This window comes from Trachypithecus francoisi, unplaced genomic scaffold (genome assembly GCF_009764315.1).
Source record: "Trachypithecus francoisi isolate TF-2019V2 unplaced genomic scaffold, Tfra_2.0 Lachesis_group16, whole genome shotgun sequence".
NCBI lineage: Eukaryota > Metazoa > Chordata > Mammalia > Primates > Cercopithecidae > Trachypithecus > Trachypithecus francoisi.
The window spans coordinates 64,695,266-64,721,059 of NW_022681461.1; positions in this window are offsets into that span (position 1 = coordinate 64,695,266).

The following is a 25,794-nucleotide window of genomic DNA, read 5'->3' on the forward strand; positions in this document are numbered from 1 at the left end:
GGCAGGGATGGGACTGGCATTAGAAATCAGGTATTTGCGGCCAGGCATGGTGGCTCACGCCTGTAATCCCAGCACTTCGGGAGGCCGAGGCAGGTGGGTCACTTGAGGTCAGGAATTCGAGACCAGCCTGACCAACATAGTGAAACCCCATTTCTACTAAAAATACAAAAAACTTAGCTGGGCTTGGTGGCCATGCCTGTAGTTTCAGCTACTCGGGAGGCTGAGGCAGGAGAATTGTTTGAATCCGGAAGGCAGAGGTTGCAGTGAGCTGAGGTCGCACCACTGCACTCTAGCCTGGGAGAGACAGCGAGCCTCTGTCTCAAAAAAAAAAAAAAAAAAAAAGAAAGAAAGAAAAATCAGGTATTTGCTTCCAGTTTCTTTCCTTCCTCTCCCTTCTGGGTGAAATCTTCAGCTTTGATGAGATCATATCTTCATAGAAGCAGTTGGTCACTCTGCCCCCAGCCAGAGGGCAAGTCCTGTAGGACCTACAGATGCCAGGCTGGCAGCACCCCGGGAGGGCAGGGCAAGCACAGTGCCACACAAGCTTGCTCACAGAGGCCACCTCACGGGTGTCCACAGGCAATCCTCAGGCAACCCTGGGCAGTAAGGGCAACTATTATTTCTGACTTCCATTACTAATTCCTGATTGTAAGAGACACATACTCGTTATAGAAAAACTAGGCCGAGCACAGTGGCTCACGCCTCTGATCCCAGCACTTGGGAAGCCAAGGTGGGAGGATTGCTTGAGGCCAGGAATTTAAGACCAGCCTGGGCAACATAGCAAGATCCTGTCTCTACAAAAAAAAAACTTAAAATTAGCTGGGCATGGGGGCATATGCCTGTACTCCGAGCTACTCAAGAGGCTGAGATAGGAGGATCCCTTGAGCCCAGGAGTTGGAGGCTGCAGTGAGCTGTGATCACATCATTGCACTTCAGCCTGGGTGACAGAGCAAGACCCTGTCAAAAAAAGGAAAAGAAAAGAAAAACTAGGAAAGTACAAAAGTCATATACAGAAGAAAGGCAAAAATCACCCATGAGCCCCGTGTCCAGGGAGTACTACTGGGAACATTTTGGTTGATTTTCTTTGTATTTTTGAGAAAGTAGATACAAACACATACATATAGATCGACTTTTAAAAATGTAATTAGAATCATGTTGATTACTGTTTGGGGCTCTCCCTTTTCACTTAACATCCTGTTATCACATTCTACCATTATCCCTTCTTCCAAGCAAAGACACAGAAACCAAGAAAATGAAGTCAAGGCCGGGCGCGGTGGCTCATGCCTGTAATCCCAGCACTTCGGGAAGCTGAGGCGGGCAGATAACCTGAGGTCAGGAGTTCAAGACCAGCCTGGCCAACATGGCGAAACCCTGTCTCTACCAAAAATACAAAATGTAACCGGGCGTGGTGGCACATGTCTGTAATCCCAGCTACTCAGGGGGCTAAGATAGGAGAATCACTTGAACCTGGGAGGTGGAGGTTGCAGAGAGTCGAGCTCGCGCTACTGCACTTCAGCCTGGGTGACAGAGCAAGACTCTCTCTCAAAAAAAGAAAATGAAGTCAATTGCTCAAGGCCTCTCCAACTCAGCATTCACACTTGGGTCTTTTGATACCAACGCCAGGGCGGAAATTATCACAACTGTTTTTAGATGGAGGAACTGAGGCACGGAAGGGCAGTGTCCTGCACCAGTGTCATGCTGGGGCTCACCCTGGGGGAAGTGAGGAGGGGATTTGCCTTGTGGGACTAGAGGAGCTGATGGATGTAGAAGCTTGTGGGCAGGACACTGTGCTTACAGTCTGGGCTGGGGAGAATAACACAGCCTCTGCATTCAAAGCAGCTTAGCCCCAGCGAGACAAACAGCATCCACTTTCCTCTGCTGAGTTTGGGAGCAGAGGCTCAGTAAGTCTCAGCTTCTACTTCTGCCATGAGAATGAAAATTCTAACCTCACCGTATTGTCGTAAGGATGCCAACTGCAGAAGCCACTTGCTTTGTCCATTGTTGGGGTGGCAGTGTAAGAATAACAGAATCTTTTTATCTTTTTTTTTTTTTTTTTTTTTTGAGACTGAATCTTGTTGTGTCACCCAGGCTGGAGTGTAGTGGTGCAACCTTGGCTCACTGCAACCTTCGCCTCATAGGTTCAAGCGATTCTCCTGCCTCAGACTCCCAAGTATCTGGGATTACAGGCGCCTGCCACCACACCCGGCTAATGTTTTGTAGTTTTAGTAGAGATGGGGTTTCACCATGTTGGCCAGGCTGGTCTCAAACTCCCGACCTTAGGTAATCCACCTGCCTTGGCCTCCCAAAGTGCTGGGATTACAGGCATGAGCCACCGAGCCTGGCCAGAATAAGAGAATCTTAAACAATCATGGAGTGCTTACCTAGTGCCAGACACAGCACTGCAGGCTCTACCTACGTTGCTCCATGAAACTTTCATTAAAAACCCATCAGGAAGGTGTGATTATTATCATCTCTGTTTTATAGCAGAGAACACCCAGGCTTCAAGGGGTAAAAAATCACTCACCCAAGGTCACACAAGCACCAGGAGCCAGGACTTGAATCAAGATCAGTTTATGCCAAGTTCAAACCCTTAAGTCCAGTGATTTGATTCATGACTAGAAGCAGCATAATATTGTGGAAAAAGTAAAAAAAAAAAAACCAGCTATCATCTGTGAGGTCCAGTTTTAGTTATGAACAGACTGCACATTTATGTGTTTAAATAGCCATGATAAAATGATGATAGCACTCATTTGTTGAGCATATGCTTTTCTTGCAAGTATCACACTTAATACCGATAATGGACCTCAGAGGAAAGTATCATTTTCCTGACTTTATAGATGAAAAAAGAATCTCAGGGCTGGACGCGGTATCTCATGCCTGTAATCCCAGCACTTTGGGAGGCCAAGGAGGAGGATCACCTGAGGTCAGGAGTTCAAGACCAGCCTGGCCAACATGGTGAAACCCCATCTCTACTAAAAATACAAAAATTAGTTGGGTGTGGTGGCGGGTGCCTGTAGTCCCAGCTACTTGGGAGGCTAAGGCAGGAGAATCACTTGAACCCAGGAGGTGGAGATTGCTGTGAGCTGAGATCGTGCCATTGCACTCCAGCCTGGGAGACAGAGCGAGACTTCATCTCAAAACAAACAAACAAACAAACAAACAATCTCAGAGAGTCTAGGCAATTTTCCCAAGGTCACACAGCCTCCACAGCCAGGAGCTTGCTCCACGATCGTGTGCTGTCCGGTGGCTAACAACAATGGTAGCAGTAGTAGTATCAGGCGCTATTTTTAAAGCTTATACCACGTAGTTTCTGTGCTAAGTTCTTGCTGTGTGTTGGCAGGAAGGAGTCACACAAGACGTAGTGTGCCTTCTGCATCAGCTGCCAGTCATTCTTCTCCAAGACTCCTCTCCAGGTGAGACATCCCCTGCCTGGAGTGCTCCACACTGGAGGGCCACTTGGGTGGGATTGACATGGGCCTCCGGGAAGGGGTAGGATGAAGTCAGGGGAGCTGCAGCTGAGCTGGTGACCCTTGCCAGGAACTGAGTCTCATTTGCCGCCTCGGCATCTGGGACCTGTGTGTGTGTTTAAACAAAGCACATTCATGTGGCACAGACTGGGTTTAGGGGACCATTTAGAGAACCGGATGTTCCAATCATCTGGGCCATGGCTTTCTTCTTTTTCAGTCCTTTTCTTGACCCCCACCCATCTTAAGGCATTCTCCTCCTTGGAAAACCTGGGTGTACAGTGCTAAGGTTGTCATAACTGTCTCAGTCGACCAAGCAGGGAGGTCAAAGTAGCCGCCAGGCAAGGTCACTGGTGGGTGGCTGACTTGACTGTGGTGGCCTGGGACTTCTCTCTGAGGGGAGGAGGTTGGCTGAGCCATTCCACCCTACCTACTGCCCCCACCCTCCCAGTGTCCTATGGGGCAGTTGGATCCCTCCTTCCAGCAACAAGGACTCCATTCCGTGTGTATGGATGAAAAGGAGGAGCTCAAGGAGAAAAGTAACTTGTTTGGGCACCCAGCTGCCAAGAGGCAAAGCCCACCTAGAACCTGGGTCATTTTTGTTTTGTGAGTATTTTTTTGTTTTGTTTTGTTTTGTTTTGTTTGAGAGTCTTGTTCCATTGCCCAGGCTGGTGTGCAATGGCATGATCTCAGTTCGTTGCAACCTCCGCCTCCTGGCTTCAAGCAACTCTCCTACCTCAGCTTCCCGAGTAGCTGGGACTACAGGTGTGTGCCACCACGCCTGGCTAATTTTTATATTTCTAGTAGAGACGGGGTTTCACCATACTGGTTGGGCTGGTCTCAAACTCCTGACCTTAGGCGATCTGCCCACCTTGGCCTCCCAAAGTGCCGGGATTATAGGCATGAGCCACCGCACCTAGCCTAGAAACTGGGTCTTCTGACCACAGCTCCCAGCCCTTCCCACTGCACCCTGTAACTTGTTGGTATCAATATTATTAAAACAAGTGATTTCTTTCCACACTGGCCATGTCAGAATCTGGGCACGAAGGGCCTGAGGGAGGCCCTTTTTCCCTGGGAGTCTTAAGAACATCTTTCCTCAGCCCTGGTCCCTGCTTCATGGGGGGCTAGAAGCTGGCCCCACCTGCCTTCCCAGGGCCATGAGTTGCTTCCCCACACCCCATGAGCTGCATCTCCTGGGTCAGTACATGCCAGTCATTTAAGACCATGTCCTCCAGCCTCATACCTGCATTTAGTCAGGAGCACATGAGTTGGAATCCAACAGTCTAGTTCCAGTCTTGGCTCTGTCTCTTAGCAGCTGTGTAACCTTGGGCAAGTTATTTAACTTCTCTGTGCCTCAGTTTCCCCATCTGTAAAATGACGATGATAAACTCTTACCTCCTAGAAGTGTTGTGAGGATGAAGCAAGCCAACACATGACAAGAACTCAGCAGAAACCACGTAGTGTGAGCTTTATAAATGGTACCTAATATTCCTACTGCTACCATTACCATCATCTTAACCTTTGGCCTGCAGCCCAAGGAAGGCAGCCATAAATCAAGGCCCTAACACCCTCTTCCCATTAGTCCTGGCTCTGCCTCTGAATCACTATCTGACCTGAAGTGAATCCCTTCCCCTCATTAGGCCTCCATCACCCTGCAAAGAAAATGACACTTGGACTGTGAGATGGCGGGAACCATAGCCTCTGCACCCCTTGCCACGAGACACAGCAGAGAGCCTGACACTCAGGAGGCCATAATGAGTGAATGTTCACTTGGGCACGGTGCACCTCCGAGGCTGTTTCTACAAAATCCTACGTCTCTTGCGCCCGGAAGAAGATCATACACCCCTTTTCCTCCCACTGGTGTGGAACCTGTGTAAATAGCATGTTAGGTTGTTACTATGCACAACCTAATCCCTGTTTGACTTGCAGTCAGGTGTTTTAGAAACTCAACACTAATGCTGGTACCCACTCCTCTGGCCCAGGGGTCTCCTTGCAGCTCCATAGGACAGCCCTGCTTGGCCCACAGTCAGCAGGAGGGGCAGGCTGAATAACAGCCCTCCAAAGATGTTTGCGTCCTGACCCCAGAACCCTGTGCACATGCTACTTTTCCTGGGACTTTGCAGATGTGATTAAATTAAGGATTTTGAGATGACACATTTACCCTGGTTTAGCTAGATGAGCCCAGTGTAATCACAAGAGGGAGTCAGGAAGGTCTGGGGCAGAGAAGAGAGAATGACAAAAGAAGCAGAGATTGCAATGATGAGATGGAGGAAGGGGCCATGAGCCATGGAATTTGGGCTGGAAAAGACAAGGGATGGGATGGGCACGGTGGCTCATGCCTGTAATCCCAGCACTTTAGGAGGCTGAGGCAGCCTCACTTGAGGTGAGGAAGACCAGCCTAGCAAATATAGTGAAACCCCATCTCTACTACAAATACAAAATACAAAAATTAGCCGGGCATGGTGGTGCGCGCCAGCTATTCGGGAGACTGAGGCAGGAGAATCGCTTGAACCCAGGAGATGGAGGTTGCAGTGAGCCTAGATCGTACCACTGCACTCCAGCATGGGTGACAGAGGGAGACTCCAGTCTCAAAAACAAACAAACAAACAAAAAAAAACCCCAAAAAAACAAGGGATGAATTCTCCTCCAGAGCCCTGCCAGCACCTTGGTTTTAGCTATCAGACTCTTTGCAGACTTCTGACCTCCAGAAGTACCAAATCATACATCTGTGCTGTTTTAAGCCACTAAGTTGTGATCATGTGTAACAGCTGCCACAGGAAACTCACGCAGCACTTGAAATGTGGCTGATCCAAATTGAGATGTTCTGTCTGAAATATACATCAGATTTCAAAGACTTAGTATCAAAAAGAGAATTTAATATTCCTTTTTTTTTCTTTTTGAGATGGAGTCTCGCTCTGTGGCTCAAGCTGGAGTGCAGTGGTGCAACCTCAGCTCACTGCAACCTCTGCCTTCTGGGCTCAAGTGAGTCTCCTGCCTCAGCCTCCTGAGTAGCTGGGGCCACAGGGGCCTGCCACCACGTCCGGCTCAATTTTTGTATTTTTGCAGAGACAGGGTTTCACCAGGTCGGCCAGGCTGCTCTCGAAATCCTGACCTCGAGTGATCTGCCCTCCTCGACCTCCCAGAGTGCTGGGATTACAGGCATGAGCCACCGTGCCTGGCTGAGAATTTAATATTTCATTCATATTTTTATATTGATGACATGTTGAAATGATAAAAAGGTTTTGATAAAGTATATTAAAATTCATTTCATCTGCTTCTTGTTTGATTCTAATATGGCTACTAGAAAATTTAAAATTACATATGCAGGTCATGCAATATTTCCACCGGACAGCACTAGAGGACTTTTTCATTGCCTTGGCTGCAGGGAACAATCCACTCCATGTGACCTGAAACGAAGCTCCTTTGTAGTTAGGGGCCTTGCACTAGGTAAAGGAATCATCCCCCATACACACCCACACATCGGCACACTGCAGGTGGAGAGTCCTGGTGGTGCGTAAGCATCCCCACCCCTTCCTCCCTGACTCCCATCTGCCTCTGGGCCAGCCTATGTCCCTGCAAGACGTGACTGTTATTTTTAGCACTTGCCGCCTCAGCACAGCTGGCTGGGGAGCTTGCTGGGCGTGGGCCAGCCCCAGGACTGCCATCTCCCTGCCGATGGGGGTCTCAGGAGAACTCGATTGTGAGGCTCTGGGGCCTCTGAGAGCCTGTGAGCAAAAGCTCCCAACATCCCTGGCAAGTGCATATGATCGTAATCCGCATATTTGCAGATGAAGAGACCAACGCGAGGAGGTCTCTAGAAGCTAGGAGATGGCAGCGCTGGGGCTTGGAAGCAAGTCATCTAGCCTGGGCCTTCTTCCCAAAGGCCTAACACTTCACAGGGGTGGGTTGTGGGCCCTGCCCACTACACTCTGGGCAGATGCCAGGTCTCGTGCAGCCTTTCACTGGGGGTGTTTGATACCTTATAAAGTATTCTACACAAGAGAAAGGGAAAGAATCGATTTGGAGGGAGGTAGATAGGTAAATGAAACTTCGTTACAGGGTGCGCAGCCCAACATCTTCAAATGAAGCGGATTACAATAATTTAAAAGAGTCATACAAACATAAAAACAAAACTACACGAAAACCAAGACTGTCTCATGGTTCAGAATCCAAACTTCAGGGTTCTAATCCCTGCCTCATCTGTCTAAGCTTCGGTTTCCTCCACTACACAATTGGCATGAGAGTGGTTAGAGGATTAAATGAGATCATGGACCTAAGAGCTTAGCGGAGTACCAGGTACGAGTGAACCCTCAGTAAACACTAGCTAGTGTTATTATTTATCAAGGATTTACTGTATATCAAGTACCATGCTAACTAGTTACATAATTCCTTCCCTTAAAACGTCACAACAACCTCCTGAGGCAGCTACTCTTATCCTGCCTATTTTACAGATAAAGAAACTGAGGCTCAGAGAAGTGAGGTCACTCTTCAAGGTCACATGGCTAGTGAGGAGCAGCAGAGCTTGGAGTTTCTTGGTAATAGCCTTTTAAAGATACAATTCACACACCATACAATTTACCCACTTAAAGTGTATAATTTGGCCGGGCACAGTGGCTCACATCTGTAATCCCAGCACTGTGGGAGGCCAAGGCAGGCAGATCACTTGAGGTCAGGAGTTCAAGACCAGCCTGGCCAACATGGCGAAACCCCCTCTGTGCTAAAAATACAAAAAAATTAGCTGGGCATTGTGGTGCATGCCTGTAGTCCCAGCTACTCGGGAGGCTGAGGCAGGAGAATCACTTGAGCCCAGGAGGTTGAGGCTGCAGTGAGCCAAGATAGCATCACTGAACTCCAGCCTTGGTGACAGAGTGAGACCTTGACTCAAAAAAAAAAAAACAAAAACAAACAAAAAAAAAGAGTCATTATAGCTAATTAGATAAATGCAACATGAAAGTCGCAGACTTCTCTTTAAGGCAATCACTTGTCCTTAAATTTGAAGCTCAAAACCCTGGGAGAGGCAGAGTAGAGCTTACTAGGGGGGTTCTATGCTTTGTTTGGGGGTTTTTGTTTTTGTTTTTTGTTTTCTTATTTTATCTTATTTTTTTCTTTTGAGACAGAGTTTCTCTTTGTCACCCTGGCATAGTTTTGTATTTTTTTGAGACAAGGTCTTGCTATGTTGCACAGGCTGGTCTCGAACTCAGGCTCAAGCCATCCTCCCACCTCTCCATCCCTAAGTGGCAGGATTACTGGCATCAGCCACCGCACCCAGGATTAAGGGGACAGTTCTGTCCTTTATACGTCTTAGTAACTCTGGGATTCCAGTGAGAAAAGCTTCCAGGGAGGCCAGGGTAGATTAAGGTTTCAGCAGGGTCCCCTCCCACTGGAGTTGGGGTAGAAAGAGAGTACTGGACGTGGAGTCCTTTAACCCGGATTCAAATCCCGACTTGCTCCTTGCTACCTGTGTGACCTTGGGCAAGTCACATCACCAGCTCTGAGCCCAACTGTCATCCTGAGCAAGGCTGGAGAACAAAGTCCCTGACCAGTCGGGAACCTGGCACTGGGATTACACAGATAGAAAAGAAGGTCCTCACCCATGGCAGGCTCCCAGCAATGTTTGGTGGAGCCGAGGCTGGGGGACTGCGTGCTGGGTTATTTAAGGAGCCGACTCTCTTACGCCTTCTACCAGTAATCGTGTATTTAGCATTCATTCATCAAAGCCTCCTGATGCCTCCTACGTGCCCGGCACTGTGCTAGTCTTGGTAATCCGTGGTGCCCACCCCAGCGCCCAGGCGGGTCGGGGAGACCGACAAGAACCTGTGGGGCGGGCGCCCGGCTAGGGAGCCGCGGATGGCCGGGTGGGCCCGCGCCGCCGCCATATGGAACGCATCGAGCGGCGCTCGCATTCCAAACGCGCGGGGCTGCCCTGGCTCGCAGGCGCCGGCTCCTGGCCCGCGCTCGGCCTTCTGTTGGCAGCCGGGGCCTGCGCGCCCTATTAGGGGCCTCCAGCCGCGGCCTTCGAGGGAGCGCGGCCAAAGCAGAAGAGGCGGGTTGGGGGCATCGTGGAAGAAGCGCTTGCCCCGCCGTGGACCCGGGAGGTGCCCCCGGAATGGCCGGAATCCCTGGGATTCCGTTGCTTTGTTGTATTACAGAAAAGTAATGGAAACGTGAGCCTCCGCCGCAGGCAGAGGCAAAGAGAGGTCCTAAGGTTGGCATTCAGGGCCCCAGCCTAAGTTTCAAATCAGCTTTCCCTGATCTTCATCCTGTTTCTCCTTTTTGCTGGAGCCCTTATCTTGGGTTCCATGGACTGACACAGAACAGCGCCAGGCGGTAGCTGACCCTCCAAAGGTAGTGGGTCATCGGTAGCCGCGGATGGTGGCTCAGCACCAGCCACGTGCCAGGCAGGCTTCCCACGTTCATCTCGTGGCCCTTCCAGAAGCCACTGCCATGATGAGGGTCGTCCCTGCTGACAGATGAGGTGACGGGTTTAGAATGAATCCACCACTCCAGTGGTCCAAAAACCGGCCCTGCATGGGATCACCCCGGGCTTGTGAAAACTGGGAGCGCTGGGTGGGCCCCACATCGTTTGAGTCAGTAGTTCTGGAGTGAGGCTAGAGATTTTGCATTTATAAGATGCTCCCAGTCTAGGCTGATGCTCCAGGTCTGGAGCTACACTTTGAGAACCACTGCTCTATGCAATGGTGCCTCTTGTGAATAAATTTTAGGCCTTTAGGGAAACCTACACCTCATCATAGACCACCTTCCATCGCAGGGATCTATATGATGTATTTTCTCCCCTGTAACACAGAGAGTTGCATTCCTGACTTTCTGCCTGGTGTCCAACCCTCAGAGGAGTGAGCCCCAGACACTACCTTCAGTCATCTCTGAGTGCCTCTCCTGTGCACCACCTGACGTGCACTTTCTAAAGCATGTGTGCACCTGTCAAGCAAAAGGTCATGGAACAGTTCAAAGATGAATTTGCTCACTTAAGTGGTGACCAGGAGAGGGATCAGTCAGGGCTGGGGAAGGGACTGGGAAGCTTGCAGAAAACTGCCAGAGGCTTCCAGAAAGGGAATGTACAGGGCTAGGGCTAGAGAGTTGGATGATGGGGGCAAGCAGGACAGAGTCTTCAGCACATGAGCATGCTGAGAGGGGAGTGATGGGGCGGTCACACTCGGACAGGAAGCTATCTGCCATCACTGCTGTAATCACAGGGGCCCTGGTGTGGAGGGGAGCAGAGACCCGGGACAAGGAGCTGAGGGAATCGAGAGCTTCTGGAAGGCCTCCCATTTTATTGACCCAATGAGTCCATGTGGCTTCTCTGTTATACTCTAGCTGACTTGAGCAAAGGGAGAGTGTCCTCACTTATGTTGCACACATTACTGCATGTACTAAGTCATTTAACAATGACATTCATAGATAAGGGTATTTCTGGTGTTGAAATAATCACAGCTGCCACTTATTAAGTGCCTGTTACATGCCAGGCACATTACATCATCTTACTCAATCCTCCCAGCAAAGTTGAGAAGGTGGCACTGAGAATGTCCCCATTGTACAGATGAGGAAACTGAGGCTAAGAGAGGTTAAACAGCTTGGCTAAGGTCCCAGTCGCTAGGAAATGGCAGGGCTATTGTCTCTCCATCTCTAAACCGCTGCTTTCCACTCTACCATCCTGCCCTCATTTCCTGAACACCTGCTCTGTGCAAGGCCCTGTGTGCAACCACAAAATGAATCATTCAAGTAGTCATGTATTCAATAACCCTTTTTTGAGCACTTACTATTTTTATGGGCTTATTTATTTATAGCATGCCTTATTTCAGAAAGCACTTCTTTATTTGATATACAAGAATAAAATTTTACAGGAGTGGTCATGTGACAAGCATCAAATGAAAAACAGAAGTTGGAAAGGTCAGAAGAACCCAGGAATGACAGGTATACAAGTGCAGACCTTGAGGTCCTATATGCCATGGGGACAGGCCACAGATTGTCCTCTGACCTTTCTAGCAGCTGAAACTTGATCCCACGCAATTCAGTGCCCATAAGACACTGGCACAGCATTGCTGAGGCAAATCAAAACTCTATTAGGCCTGAGACCCGAGAGGTATTTTTTTTAGAGAGTTGGCATGAAGAGAACACTGTTAAACATAAGGAACAATGTCCCCAAACAGCCTCCCAATTGCACGTACGGCACAAGTCTTAGGGGCTGTTTCCTGTACCGCCCCTGAACACCCCCCCATCCCCACACCACTCCGTGCTGGCCCAAATCCCATAGCAGGAAAACTGCTCAGAAAAGAGAGAGCCTCGACAAGGCCAGGCAAGCACACCACCCTCTAGCTTCATCCACGTGTGGGGTTTGCTGCAAACATTGGTAATAAATGCTAAATTCAGGTCCCAGGTAAGTTTTGCTTGGCCTGAGCTTTGTACTTAAATGGCTTGAATTAGTTGTCAACTTTAAACAAGTTTCACCTTTTTAAAAATTCAGATTTTTGGCATTCTCTTTTTTAAAAAAGAGGGACTTGACAACATGGGGCCCACATTCCCAAAGGACAAGAATTTGCTAGAGCCAGTCATTTTCCAGTCCCCCGATGGTCCCCTGAAGGCCCTTCTTTGCTTTGAACTTTCCTACCTGGCTGTGCAAGGCGTCGGGAGTTTGCAGCCTGTTTTAGGATGTTTTGAGCCCTGGCACATTTGTGTGCAGGAGGATCACCAGGAGATTTGTTTATAGCACAGGGTCCCCTGTCTGGCTCCTTGAATTTGGGATGCGGCTCTGCCAGGCATCCTTCTAACTGGTGACTGTGATGCTTCCGTCTCTCCTAACAAGCACGGAAGACTGGGTGGGGCCTGTGGGGACTGTACAGCTGCTCAGTGCTGCTGACTCAGATAAACAGATGAATAGTTTTCTTCCAACACAACAAATACGGCAAATATGGTGGGGTTCCAAGTTCAAGGTTATACTCCCCGAAGTGCCTGGAGTGCAGCTCCTCTAAGTGGCTGCCGTGGGTCTTGAGTCGCGTGCTGTAAATTATGGTGGCACTCCAACTGGGCTACACCTTAGAACCAGCTTTTCAACCCACACTCCTCACCCCATGCCTAGGCCACATCCAGGCCAATCAAACCAGAATCTCTGAAGATGAGAACACAGGCATCAGCATGCTAAAGTTCCTGGGGTGATCCCAAAGTACTTCAGGTGTGAGGGCTTAAGATTGAGCAAGGCTCTCTAGGCCAATACCTTCTCTAGATATCGGCTGTAGCTGGACCAAGTTCCTCAGGGAGGGGAGGGGAGGGAAGGAGAGGAGAAGGGAGGGGAGAGGAGGGGAGAGGCAGGTGAGTAAATAGATCCTTACAGTAAGTGTGATGAGCAGAAACCTGGGCACTCTGGGGCATGAGCAGGGATACCTAACCCAGCCCCGGGGGCTCAATCTCTCCCCACCCCTGCAGGAGAGGCTTGGGGTGAGTTCTGGGAATAAGGACCATCCAACCACATGAAGAAGAGGAAGGAAAATCCCCATCAAGGCAAAGACACAGTCCAAGGCTCTGAGGCCCAAATTCCAGGCAGAAGGGTGAAGGTTGTTTGTCACACCTGAGTCAAAGGGTGAGGGTGGGGAGTAGGAGAAGAGGCTGCACAGGTGAGAAGGTGTCACATCACAAAGGGCCTTGTATGCCAAACTAAGGAGATTGAACTTGACCATGAAGCTAGGCAGACCCTCTGGAGAGTTTTAAAGCAAGGAGTCATGTGGATGAACAAACCTTTGATGGGCTGGGGTTACCAAGGAGGACTTCCTGGAGGAGGTCAGACTTGAGCTGAGGGAGGGATAGGATTTGGAGAGCTGACATTCTGATGAGCTGCTTCAGTTAAAGTTCACAAAAACCCCTCCCTCCCCCATGCCCTTTGAAACTATTTGAATCAAAGATTGCGTGTGTTAAAGACGTGTTTGTTATCTGAAAGCTGTGGTTTCTCTTTAACAGATTCAGGGCCTCATCCTTTAACTCGGAACCAAGAAGGAATTAGGAGGGCGTCCTCCTGCCCAGAGAGCTAATTACTGAAATTCAGTGGCCTCACCAGGGCGAGTGGCGTCACCGGTCTCCATCCCCCAACAGCTCCTAATTTCTAACTGGTCAAAGTTAGACATTTCAGTACATTTTTATGGGCTGCCCAAAGCCAGCTGGAAGCTTTTTTTCCATAAACTCTCCCTGAGACAAGTAGCCAGGTTTCACATATTAAAATGAAAACGTCAAAAGCGTTAACAGGAAAAAAAAAAAAAAAAGCAGGCTCATTTGTGAGGCCTCAGCTCGCAAAAGCTGAATCAGGGTCCAACAGCATCTGCCTGTTTTTCTTCTGCAAAGCTGATGGTCAAGTTAGAAGGATGATGATAATAATTACTTGTTTATCCATTCACTCAGCAAACACTTACGGGACATTTACTGGGTGCCAGGTCTTGAGCTGGGCACTGAGATGAGAAGCTGCCTGAGGCATGATAGTCCCATCCCCACTGCCCTCCAGGGCTCAAAATACTTTATAGTTTACAAAGTGTTTACACATGCAATTTTGTGAGCTGTGGGTGCCATTATTATCCACATTGCTTAATACATGGCAGAACCTGACCTTAGGTTATCCAAGTCCAGATTCTAAGTGCAAGTCCAGCCCAGATCCTAGAGCCTATCCACTCTTTCCTTCCTTTTTCTTTCTTTCTTTCTTTCTTTCTTTCTTTCTTTCTTTCTTTCTTTCTTTCTTTCTTTCTTCTTCCTTTCTTTCTTTTTCTTTCTTTCTTTCTTTCTCTCTTTCTTTTTCTTTCTTTCTTCTTCTTTCATTTCTTCTTTCTTTCTTTCTTTTTTTCTTTCTTTCTTCCTTTCCTTCTTTCTTTTCTTTCTTCCTCTCTCTCTCTCTCTCTCTCTTTTTCAAGACAGGGTCTTGCTCTGTCACCCAGGCCAGAGTGCAGTGACACAATCATGGCTCGCCAAAGGCAGCCTCAACCTCCCAGGCTCAATTGATCCTCCCAACTCAGCCTCCTGAGTAGCTGGGACTACAGGTACCTGCCACCACACCAGGCTAATTTTTAAATTTTTCATAGAGACAGAGTTTTGTCATGTAACCCAAGCTGGCCTTGAACTCCCAGGCTCAAAGGATCTTCCTACCTCAGCCTCCCAATTCCTATGCTGGAATTATAGGCATGAGTCACTGCGCCCAGGCTACCTTGGTCCTTTTTTTTTTCTTGAGATGGAGTCTTGCTCTGTCACCCAGGCTAGAGTGCAATGGCACAATCTCGGCTCACTGCAACCTCTGCCTCCCAGGTTCAAGTGATTCTTCTGCCTCAGCTTCCCGAGTAGCTGGTACTACAGGCGCCCACCACCACGCCCAGCTAATTTTTGTATTTTTAGTAGAGACGGGGTTTCACTGTATTGGCAAGGCTGGTCTCAAACTCCTGACCTCGTGATCCGCCTGCCTCGGCCTCCTAAAGTGCTGGGATTACAGGCGTGTGCCACCGTGCCTGGCCTCATCTGTTATTGGCCAAAGTTGGGTAATAGCTCCAAGAGGTTTCGCTGTCCCTTATGATCTGTCCAGCATCCACCCCCACCTTAAAATTCTGGTTCATTTTTGGAGGAGCTCCCCATTTTGAGGAAGGATAAAACTAGCACCCACCTCTCATGGCCACCATCACTGTGAAATCCTAGTGGAGCTAAATCCTTCCACGGCATCTTATCCTGCCTGGCTAGTGGACAGGCACATGGAAAATGCAACACTAGCCAATCAGATACTCATTCTTGGGTTGAGTGAGTGGTGAGGGGACCCTTGGAGATCACTCACCCTCAGTAGAGAACCCTGGATCAGACTGTGCCTGCAGTCTTCCTTTGGCCAGAATTCCTCTCTTGGTCCTGCCCTTTGTCCAAGCCTGTTCTCCAGCCTCTTGTTCATTCTGTGTACCTTCACTACCCTCCAGGAAGTTCCCCTTATGCTTTGGATAGACAGAGTTGGTCCTGGTTGCTCATAATCAAGAATTCCAACTGATACAAGGTCCTAGGTCTCCATCCTGTTTACAGAGAAGGCAGGAAATAGCCATCTCCTCTGGTGCTGTGGACACTGACCAAGGAGTTTCTTCCCAGGAAAACCGTTTTTGGGTGCCATGAAAAGATTGGCATAGCCTCTCTTGCCAAGGCCTAAGATTTATCACAGCAGATAGACCCAGCTATCCAGGCTGCTGCCTGCATCCTGAAAAGCAGACATAAGCTGACGGCTCACTGCTGGGTTCCATACCTCTCAGCTCTTCGAACTGCCACCAAGCGTGTTCTCCCTGCAATTCCATTCCCATCTGGGAGCTGCTAGCCTTTTAAGGGTGATAAGTGTGAAGAAGGAGGCTGGGCCAGGAGCAGTGGCTCATGCCTGTAATCCCAGCACTTTGGGAGGCCGAGGTGGGCAGATCATTTGAGGTCAGGAGTTCGAGACCAGCCTGACCAACATAGTGAAACGCCCTCTCTACTAAAAAAAAAAAATACAAAAATCAGCCAGCCGTGGTGGCTCATGCCTGTAATCCCAGCTACTTGGGAGGCTGAGGCAAGAGAAGAATTGCTTGAACCAGGGAGGCGGAGGTTGCAGTGAGCTGAGATCACACCACTGCACTCCAGCCTGGGCGACACACATGTGGGGAATTGCAAGAGGACAAGGAGTCAAAAGACCTGCACACGTGTCATTAGGTGCTCAGGGGACAAACTCTGTTCTCAGGGACTGTGAAGGAAGGTAGGTCGGTCAGACTCAGGAGAAGCAGAACCAATGGGAGATACACTGGGTAAGTATACAGATGCTTGTCCACTTATAATGGGGTTTCTCCAATATCGTGAGTGGAAAATGAATTTAATATACCTAACCTACCAAATATCATAGTATGATTTCTACTGAATGCATAGCTTTTGCACTGTCGTAAAGCCAAAAAATCATAAGGCAAGCTCTCATCATTCAGGGACCATCTCTGTGTGTGTGTGTGTATATATATATATGTTTGTTCATAAACAGATGTATTTAAGAAATTAATTTGCATGATTGTGGGAGCTGGCAAGTCCAAAATCTGTAGGGCAGGCCAGCAGGCTGGCGACTCAGCAGGAATTAATGCTAGAGTCTTGAGACAGAATTTTTTCTCCAGGAAACTTCAGTTTTTGTTTTTGTTTTTGAGATGGAGTTTCACTCTGTTGCCCAGGCTGGAGTGCAATGGCGTGATCTCAGCTCACTGCAACCTCCACCTCCCCCTCCCAGGTTCAAGCGATTCTCCTGCCTCAGCCTCCCAAGTAGCTGGGATTACAGGCACGCACCACCACGCCTGGCTAATTTTGCATTTTTAGTAGAGACAGGATTTCACCATGTTGGCCAGGCTGGTCTTGAACTCCTGACCTCAGGTGATCCGCCCCTCTCGGCCTCCCAAAGTGCTGGGATTATAGGTGTGAGCCACTGCACCCAGCCAGAAACCTCAGTTTTTACTCTTAGGACCCTCCACTGATTGGCTGTGGGTTACCCACTCTATCGAGGTTGAGGGTAATTTTCTTTTTCTTTTTTTTTCTTTCTTTTCTTTTCTTTTTCTTTTTTTTTTTGAGACAGAGTCTCACCCTGTCACCCAGGCTGGAGTGCAGTGGGGCAATCTTGCCTCACTGCAACCTCCATCTCCCAGGTTCAAGCAATTCTCCTGCCTCAGCCTCCCGGGTAGCTGTATGGGTGTGTGCCACCACACCCGGCTAATTTTTTGTATTTTTAGTAGAGATGGGGTTTCACCATGTTGGCCAGGCTGGTCTCGAGGGTATTTTTCTTAAAGTCAACTGATGATAAATGTTAACCACATCTCTAAGATCCCTTGACAGTGACACCTAGATTGATGTTGGATTAAATAACTAGGTATGATAGCTTAGTCATGTGGACATATAAAATTGACCATTACAGAGGGGTCAGCCCAGAGGGCAGTGACTATGGGGCTGGGTGAACCAGCCATTGGAGTGGGAAACATTCAGCTGCCATTGGGTCATCTGGCTGTGGAAGGGAACTCCATAGTCACATCAGGAGTGCACGGCTGAATGCTGTGGTTAGTTGTGAAGGATGAATAAATGACTCACGATTTGAGCCTATGTTCTTCTTTGCTTTCCCTGTGACCTGCACAGACCAAACTCCTTGCTGCAGAGCTCTGTTCCTTGCAATGCTTCCCCCCACCCACTTTCTGTCTAGCTGCTTCCGTATCTCTCTATTTTGGGTTTGATGTCCATACAAAGTCTGCTTGCCACCCCACCAGCCACATATAACTCCCCAGAGCCTCTTTCCTGCCTGCTGACTGTTCAGATTCCCTGCACACACATACCTGGGGCCTGCCAAAGCCTCATGGGTGAGACCAAGACCCTGATGGTCAGAACCACATCTGGAATGAAGAGCTCTCAGCTCATCAGGCTCCTATCCCAAGGGATGTCCCACACAGCTGGGCTCCCTCTGTGCAGCTCCAGCCCAGATGTTTCCTCTCCTCTGTGGGGGGAGGCATCTGGGATTTTGAATGTAATCTTAGAAGAAGCAGCTATAAGACACAGATCTGAATGGTCCCAGCTAAACCTCTTGGAACTATTGCCCCAACTTAAGCCCGAAGATCAGAGAGGAGAACAGACAACAGAGAAAGGCCAGACCTGAGAGTTCCTTCTGAGAGCTGTAAAAGAGTGAAGATTAACTTTAAAGAACCATGGAATTCTGGCAACAGAATCTCCACTTCTCCAAGCTGAAAGAGGTCCTGAAGGTCACTTAGGCATTCCTCCATCCAGGCAAGGATTACCCCTGAAATTCATAAGAAGGTCACATGTCACAGAACACTCAAACAGAAGGATTTTAAAATAAATTTTGGCAATAAAAAAAATCAAGAGGACTGCTGATAACCTGATAAAAGTGGCATGGCATACATCTCTGGGCAGGGGAGGGGCAGAGGCCTGGACCCACTTATTGCTCATGTGCTGATTTACTAGTTGACCTTGAACGAGTCTTTCCTGCATGAGTTTGGCCAGACCTCTCCTGGTTGCTTTTTTTTTTGAGACAGAGTCTTGTTCTGTCGCCCAGGCCGGAGTGCAGTGGTAAGATCTTGGCTTGCTGCAACCTCCGCCTCCTGGGTTCAAGCCATTCTCCTGCCTCAGCCTCCCCAGTAGCTGGGATTACAGGCTCACACCACCATGCCCGGGTAATTTTTGTATTTTTAGTAGAGATGGGGTTTCACCATGTTGGTCAGGCTGGTCTCAAACTTTTGACCTCGTGATCCGCCCACCTCAGCCTCCTAAAGTGCTGGGATTACAGGCATGAACCACTGCGCCCGACTTTGCCTGCTTTCTAGATACCAGTTTCCCCATCTGAAAACGAGAAGTTGGGCAACTTAACTTGGAAGATCCCCTCCATTAAGACACAGGGTCTCACTCTGTTGCTCAGACTAGAGTGCAGTTATGTAATCATAGCTCACTGCATCCTCGAACTTCTGGGCTCAAGCAATCCTCCTACTTCAGCCTCCTGAGTAACTAGCACTGCAGGTGCATGTCATCACCCCAGCTAATTTATTTTTATTTGTAGAGATGTGGTCTTGCTATGTTGCCCAGGCTGGTCTTGAACTCCTGGCTTCAAGTGATCCTACTGCCTCATCCTCCCAAGTAATTGGGATTTACAGGAGCAGCTGGTATTGGCTTTTTATATTTTTTATTACGTATTTTTTTAGACAGAGTCTCACTCCTAGGCCAGAGCACAGTGGCGCTATCTGAGCTCACTGCAACTTCTGCCTCCAGGGTTGAAGTGATTCTCATGCCTCAGCCTCCAGAGTAGCTGGGATCATAGGCGTGCACCACCACATCCAGCTAATTTTTTTTTTTTTTTTTTTGTATTTTTTGGTAGAGATGGGGTTTCACCACGTTGGCCAGACTGGTCTCAAACTCCTGGCCTCACGTGATCTGCCCACCTCGGCCTCCCAAAGTGCTGGGATTACAGGTGTGAGCCACCATGCCCAGTCTGGTATTAGCTTTTGAATACACCATATCAACTGGGTTCAAACTTTAGTTCCATCAATACTAGTTGAATCATACAAATGACGCTGTTGTATCCACTCTTTCTTTTTTTTTTTTTTTTTTTTTTTGAGACGGAGTCTTGCTCTGCCACCCAGGCTGGAGTGCAGTGGCCGGCTCTCAGCTCACTGCAAGCTCCGCCTCCCGGGTTCACGCCATTCTCCTGTCTCAGCCTCCCGAGTAGCTGGGACTACAGGCGCCCGCCTCGTCGCCCGGCTAGTTTTTTGTATTTTTTAGTAGAGACGGGGTTTCACCATATTAGCCAGGATGGTCTCGATCTCCTGACCTCGTGATCCGCCCGTCTCGGCCTCCCAAAGTGCTGGGATTACAGGCTTGAGCCACCGCGCCCGGCCGTATCCACTCTCTTCTTATTTGCTCTCCTCTGGCTATATCCCGGGCAGTTGGTTATATCTTGTCCTTCATGAAATGCCCAGCAAGAGCCTTGGCTCCCGGGGAACAGCTCTAATACATTTTCTCTTTCTCCTACACACCCAGCTTGGGGCCAGGAGCTCAGCCACCTCACATGGATTAACTCATGGATTGCTTGATCCCAGAAAAGATGCCTTGTAAATACTGGAATTCATTAATAAAATGGCTCCTCTGTATTTCAATGTGGGGAAAACTTTAAAGATAGCTTTAATCTTCTCTGGAAGTATCTGCTATAAAATGGCATAGATTGACTAATTACCCAGTGTCCTTACTTTTGGCAAGAATTCTAATAACTATATCTATCTATCTAAGTCAGTCTTTGATGATCACACTGTTTTAATCACATCAGTCAAAAATCTCTAATTGAATGTAGTATGCAGACGTAATTGATAAAAACAAGAAGACAAAATATCTCTCAAATAGTGCAGCTTTTGATGGGTCAAATCTTTATATAACATCCTTTATGAAGAATGACTGGGAGCAACTCATTTGTTCTAGACTTCATACATTGATCAGTGAGTCAATCTGAAGCCCTGATTAGAGAAGTGACCTATCCTAGCTTACCCAGTGAAGGAGAAACAAAGCTCAGACTGACTTCATAGAATCGAATAATTTTGCCGTCAGAGACACCTTAGAGGTCATTGTGGTTTGCACAGAGCTGATCTCTCCTTTTCTCGACACCCTCCCACAATTATCTGTCAATCTGTCTGTCCCCCTAGTCCCACCTCCTAGCTCTGGACTAGGAGCTTCTTTTTTTTTTTTTTTTTTCTGTCTTTTTTGAGACGGGGTCTTGTTCTGTCACCCAGGCTGCTGGAGTGCAGTGGTGCGATCTCAGATCACTGTAACCTCTGCCTCTAGGCTCAAGCGATCCTCCTACCTCAGCCTCCCAAGTAGCTAGGACCACAGGTGCATGCCATCATGCCCAGCTAATTTTTTGTATTTTTGGTAGAGATGGGGTTTCACCATGTTGCCCAGGCTGGTCTCAAATGCCGGAGCTCAGGCAATCCACCTGCCTCAGCCTCCCAAAGTGCTGGGATTTCAGGTATGAGCCACCACGCCCGGCTGGACCAGGAGCTTCCTGAGGTCAAAGGCTGCATCTTATTCATCTTCATGCCACACCTGTCATTCCTAGCATGGTACCTGCCTACAGCATGATTCCTTACACACATGCACTATGTTGAAAGGGTGAACAAACCACCACTTTATCTTTAACAGATGGGGAGACTAAAATTTAGACAAGGGAAGGGATCTTTGGTTCCATAGCAAGCTGGCAAGGCAGGGAAATAGGATCTCCAGGGTCTGGTGAAGGCTCCATTTTCTTTTCTACACCCCCTGGGTTCACAGAGGAGGCAGGCAGACTTCTCTCATTTCCCCACAAAAGCCACAGGTAAAGGTGTTTATAGCTTGGCAGCTAACCAAGGCCACAACCACGCCAACAGGTCACAGCCTGACCCTGGCAAACATTTTTTTTAAAACTGGTGTTAATAACCATGCTTTCTACTATAATCTGAAAACTCTCTGTACCTCCATGCTGAGGACATGATAAACCAACCCCCAAATTCAGGCCATAGAACATGAGCTCGTCTAACCTGTCACCTGCATAATAATTATTTTCAAAAATTATGTAATAATAATTATTCATATTTGTGAAAAGCCTTTTCTGTGTAGAGCACTTTTTTTTTTTTTTTTGAGATGGAGTTTCGCTCTTGTCACCCAGACTGGAGTGCAATGGCACAATATTGGCTCACTGCAACCTATGCCTCCTGGGCTCAAGAGATTCTCCTGCCTCAGCCTCTCAAAGTGCTGGGATTATAGGCATGAGCCACTGTGCCCAGCTGTGGAGCACTTTCATATAGGCTAACTTGTTTGGTATTCAAATAAGTATTTCTGAAAGAAAATGATGCTCTCTCAAAATAATGACTGTACATTTAAAACAAGTGACTCTGTCATGTGTGAAGCATACTTTGATAAATCTGATTTTAAAAGTAACAGTGAAAATCACAAGTTACTTTTCTTTTCTTCCTCATGCTTTTTGACATTTTCCAAATTGTCCTTAATTGAAAGAAAACATAGAATAGCACAGCAGAAGGAACAGCGTGGGTTACTGGGAGGCAGGGGACCTTCTCTCAGGGCTCTCTGGCCCTTTGGTGGTCTCCTCAGACAGACAGGTGCTGAGACACTGCTAAGCAGAGGGGACAAGCCCTGACTCTCTATTGTGTGTGACGCTGAATATATCACTACACCTTTCCAAACCTCCATTTCATCCCCAGCAAAATGGACCTGATGCCTGCCACACCTGGCTCACCAAGCTGTGACTAGCCTTAAAAGAGAAGGGTGGGCCAAGGGCAGTGGCTCACACCTGTAATCCCAACACTTTGGGAGGCCAAGGCGGGTGGATCATGAAATCAGGTGTTCAAGACCAGCCTGGCCAACATGGTGAAACCCCATCTTCTACTAAAAATACAAAAATTAGCCAGGTATGGTAGCATTCACCTGGAATCCCAGCTACTCGGGAGGCTGAGGCAGGAGAATTGCTTGAACCCAGGAGGCAGAGGTTGTAGTGAGCTGAGATCGTGCCACTGCACTCTGGCCTGGGCGACAGAGCAAGATTTCGTCTCAAATAAATAAATAAACAAACAAATAAGAAGGGTGATCAGTCCCATGCATGAGGGGACACTGTGCACTGTAACCACCTGCACACCTAACAAGCAATGCTATCATCAAAATCTCCTCTGCTGCAATCTCCTCATAGCTTCCTGCCCCTTCCATCTTTAAAATCACCAAATATCTCAAACATGGAAAAGTTTTAGACTTGAGAAGGAGAGGGATCAGAAAGAACTATAGATCAACCACCCAGCTCTGTTACATCTTGACACTTGGTCATATTTACCTCAGATTTTAATATTTTTTCTAAGAAATAAAACATACAGATAGAATTAAACGCCCTGGCCGGGCGCGGTGGCTCAAGCCTGTAATCCCAGCACTTTGGGAGGCCGAGGCAGGTGGATCACAAGGTCAGGAGATCGAGACCATCCTGGCTAACACGGTGAAACCCCGACTCTACTAAAAAAAATACAAAAAACTAGCCGGGCGAGGTGGCGGGCGCCTGTAGTCCCAGCTACTCGGGAGGCTGAGGCAGGAGAATGGCGTGAACCCGGGAGGCGGAGCTTGCAGTGAGCTGAGATCCGGCCACTGCACTCCAGCTTAGGTGACAGAGCGAGACTCCGTCTCAAAAAAAAAAAAACAAAAAACAAAAAAACCCTGTGTTCTTCCTTCTGATCTCATTCCTGTCTCTCCCTTCCTAAAGGTTACCCTGTTCTAAATCTGGGGTCTTTCATTTCCCATGCATGTTTCAATACTTTTACTACCTGTCTGTAGCCCCAAAATATCTACATAGCTTATTTTGTATTTCTTTGGGTTTTTGTTGTTGTTGTTTGTTTTTGAGAAAGTCCCTCCCTGTCACCCAGGTTGGAATGCAGTGGTATAATCATGGCTTACCACAGCCTCAAACTCCTGGGCTCAATCAATCTTCCCACCTCAGCCTCCCAAGTAGCTGGGACTACAGGTGCATGCCATCATGCCCAGCTAACTTTTGTATTTTTAGTAGAGATGGGGTTTCGCCATGTTGTCCAGGCTGGTCTTGAACTCCTGACCTCAAGCGATCTTCCCACCATAGCCTCCCAAAGCGCTGGAATACAGGCTTGAGCCACGGGGCCCAGCTGAATGCATTAAGAAACATTTTGTATCATTTGTGTCACACTGTACCTATGCCACATCTTGATGTTAGTTTTTTTTTCCTAGAGTGTAACTATGTTGAGGCTACAGACTTAGTTCATTTTTACTCCCAGTATATTATTCCATTGTATGACTAGATCACAGTTAATCTATCTGGTCTGCTGTTTGTTTGTTGAGACAGAGTCTCACTCAGTCACCCAGGCTGGAGTGCAGTGGCACGATTTTGCCCATTGCAACCTCTGCCTCCCAGATTCAAACAATTCTCCTGTCTCAGCCTCCCAAGTAGCTGGGACTATAGGCACACACCACCACTCCCAGCTAATTTTTGTATTTTTAGTAGAGATGGGGTTTCACCATTTCGGTCAGACTGGTCTCGAACTCCTGACCTCAAGTGATCCACCCGCTTTGGCCTCCCAAAGTGCTGGGATTACAGGCATGAGCCACCTTGCCTGGCCTATCTGGACTGCTGTTCATGGATAATTCATTAATTTCTAAATTTTCACAATTATGTGCTGAATGACTGGAGTGGAGTCATTGAATTGTAGCTATGAGTGTCTTCCACTTTCTTACATGTTGCCAAACTGTTCTCCCAAATCGTTTTGCCAGTTCATATCTCCATAGGCATTTGAGGGTTCCCACCGTGCGACATCCTCACCCTCCCACTCCCCTGTATTGACAGACTTGACTACTGTGCCCATCTGGTGGATGTGTAATGGTGTATCACAGTTCTCTTCATTTGCATCTCTCACGTGGCCAATGGGGTTGAACATCTTTTCACATTTTAGGTTATTTTAGCCATTTAGGTTTCCTCTTTTGTGTGTTGCCTGTTGATATCCTTAAGCCGTATTTTCAAAATTGGATCGTTGATCAGCCCATTAAACTCCCTCCACCTGGCACACCCACCTCCCTGTTTCCACAACCTAACTGAATGCTACTTTTTCTGGGAAACTTGTTCTCTTTCCTCAATTCAAAGTTAAAGTTGCCTCTAAACAATCACTGGTGACATTGTACCTTTCTCGTGGCATTTATAATTTCCTGTTCTGTAGTGTTTTAACTTCCTATTTTGGTATCAAACTTTTTAGTTTACAAAAGCACCTGCTCCTTCATTGTATTATTTGAGCATTTATGCAACAGCCCCACGAGATGGGTAGTATTATTACCCTCTTTTAAAAAGATAAAGAAACATGGTGTAGGAGGGTCTAGCTAACCCAAGACCCCATCCTGGCTCAGAGGCAGAGCTGGACTTGAAGCCAGGACAATTCAATTCCATGTGCAGCTCACAGCACAATCCCCTTATTTATTTATGCATCAACACCACCTCCTCCACAAGATTGCCAGTCCCTTGTCTCCCATCCACCTGTGTGTCTCCCATCCCCGTGCTCTAGTCCCACACAGTGGGGCCATCAAGATTCTGAACACAGAATTTCTTAACAAAGTATTAATACAATGATCACTTACTGCACACCCACCAGGCACCAGGGGCTTTGCATATATTAACTCTAACCTTCCCAAGAACTCTATTTAGGTGAGGACACGGAGGCTTAAGAGTTAAAGTCTCGGGAGTAAGAATTGTTTAAAAAAAAAAAAAAAAAGAGTTGAAGTGACACACTCAGGCTCCCATGGCCAGTAGTGGGTGCAGCTGGCCTATAGCCTCAGAGGTGAGCACTTCCCTCTGTCATCTCTGTCCCCCAGCATCCTGAAGGCAGACCCAGCCAGCTTAGAAGCTAGTGGGAGTGTTCTGCTCCCATCATCAACCCTACCCGCGTTGGACACACGTTCTCTGGGCAGAACATGGTTAAGTAGCACAATCCTAGGGCTCCTTTGGGACTTGAAATGTGCTCTCCAGGATTGGGAGATTTTGTGCCATGAGGCTGCTCCCAGGCTTTCCTTCCAGGTTCAGGCAGGTGCTCAGCAGTGCTAGGTTCTGCTGAGGCCCAGGATCCAGAACGGGGCAGTGAGGCAGGTGAGAGCAGGAGGATTAAGGAGTGGAAGGAAGTGAGGAAGGAGGTGAGAGGATTCCTGGATCTTTGCTGAGAAGGTGAGGTGGGGGGCAGCACAGATCATGCTCCAAGGCCAGGAGGCAGAGGGCCCAGAGTGAGCAACTGACAGTGAACAGGGAAGGCCACAGGCC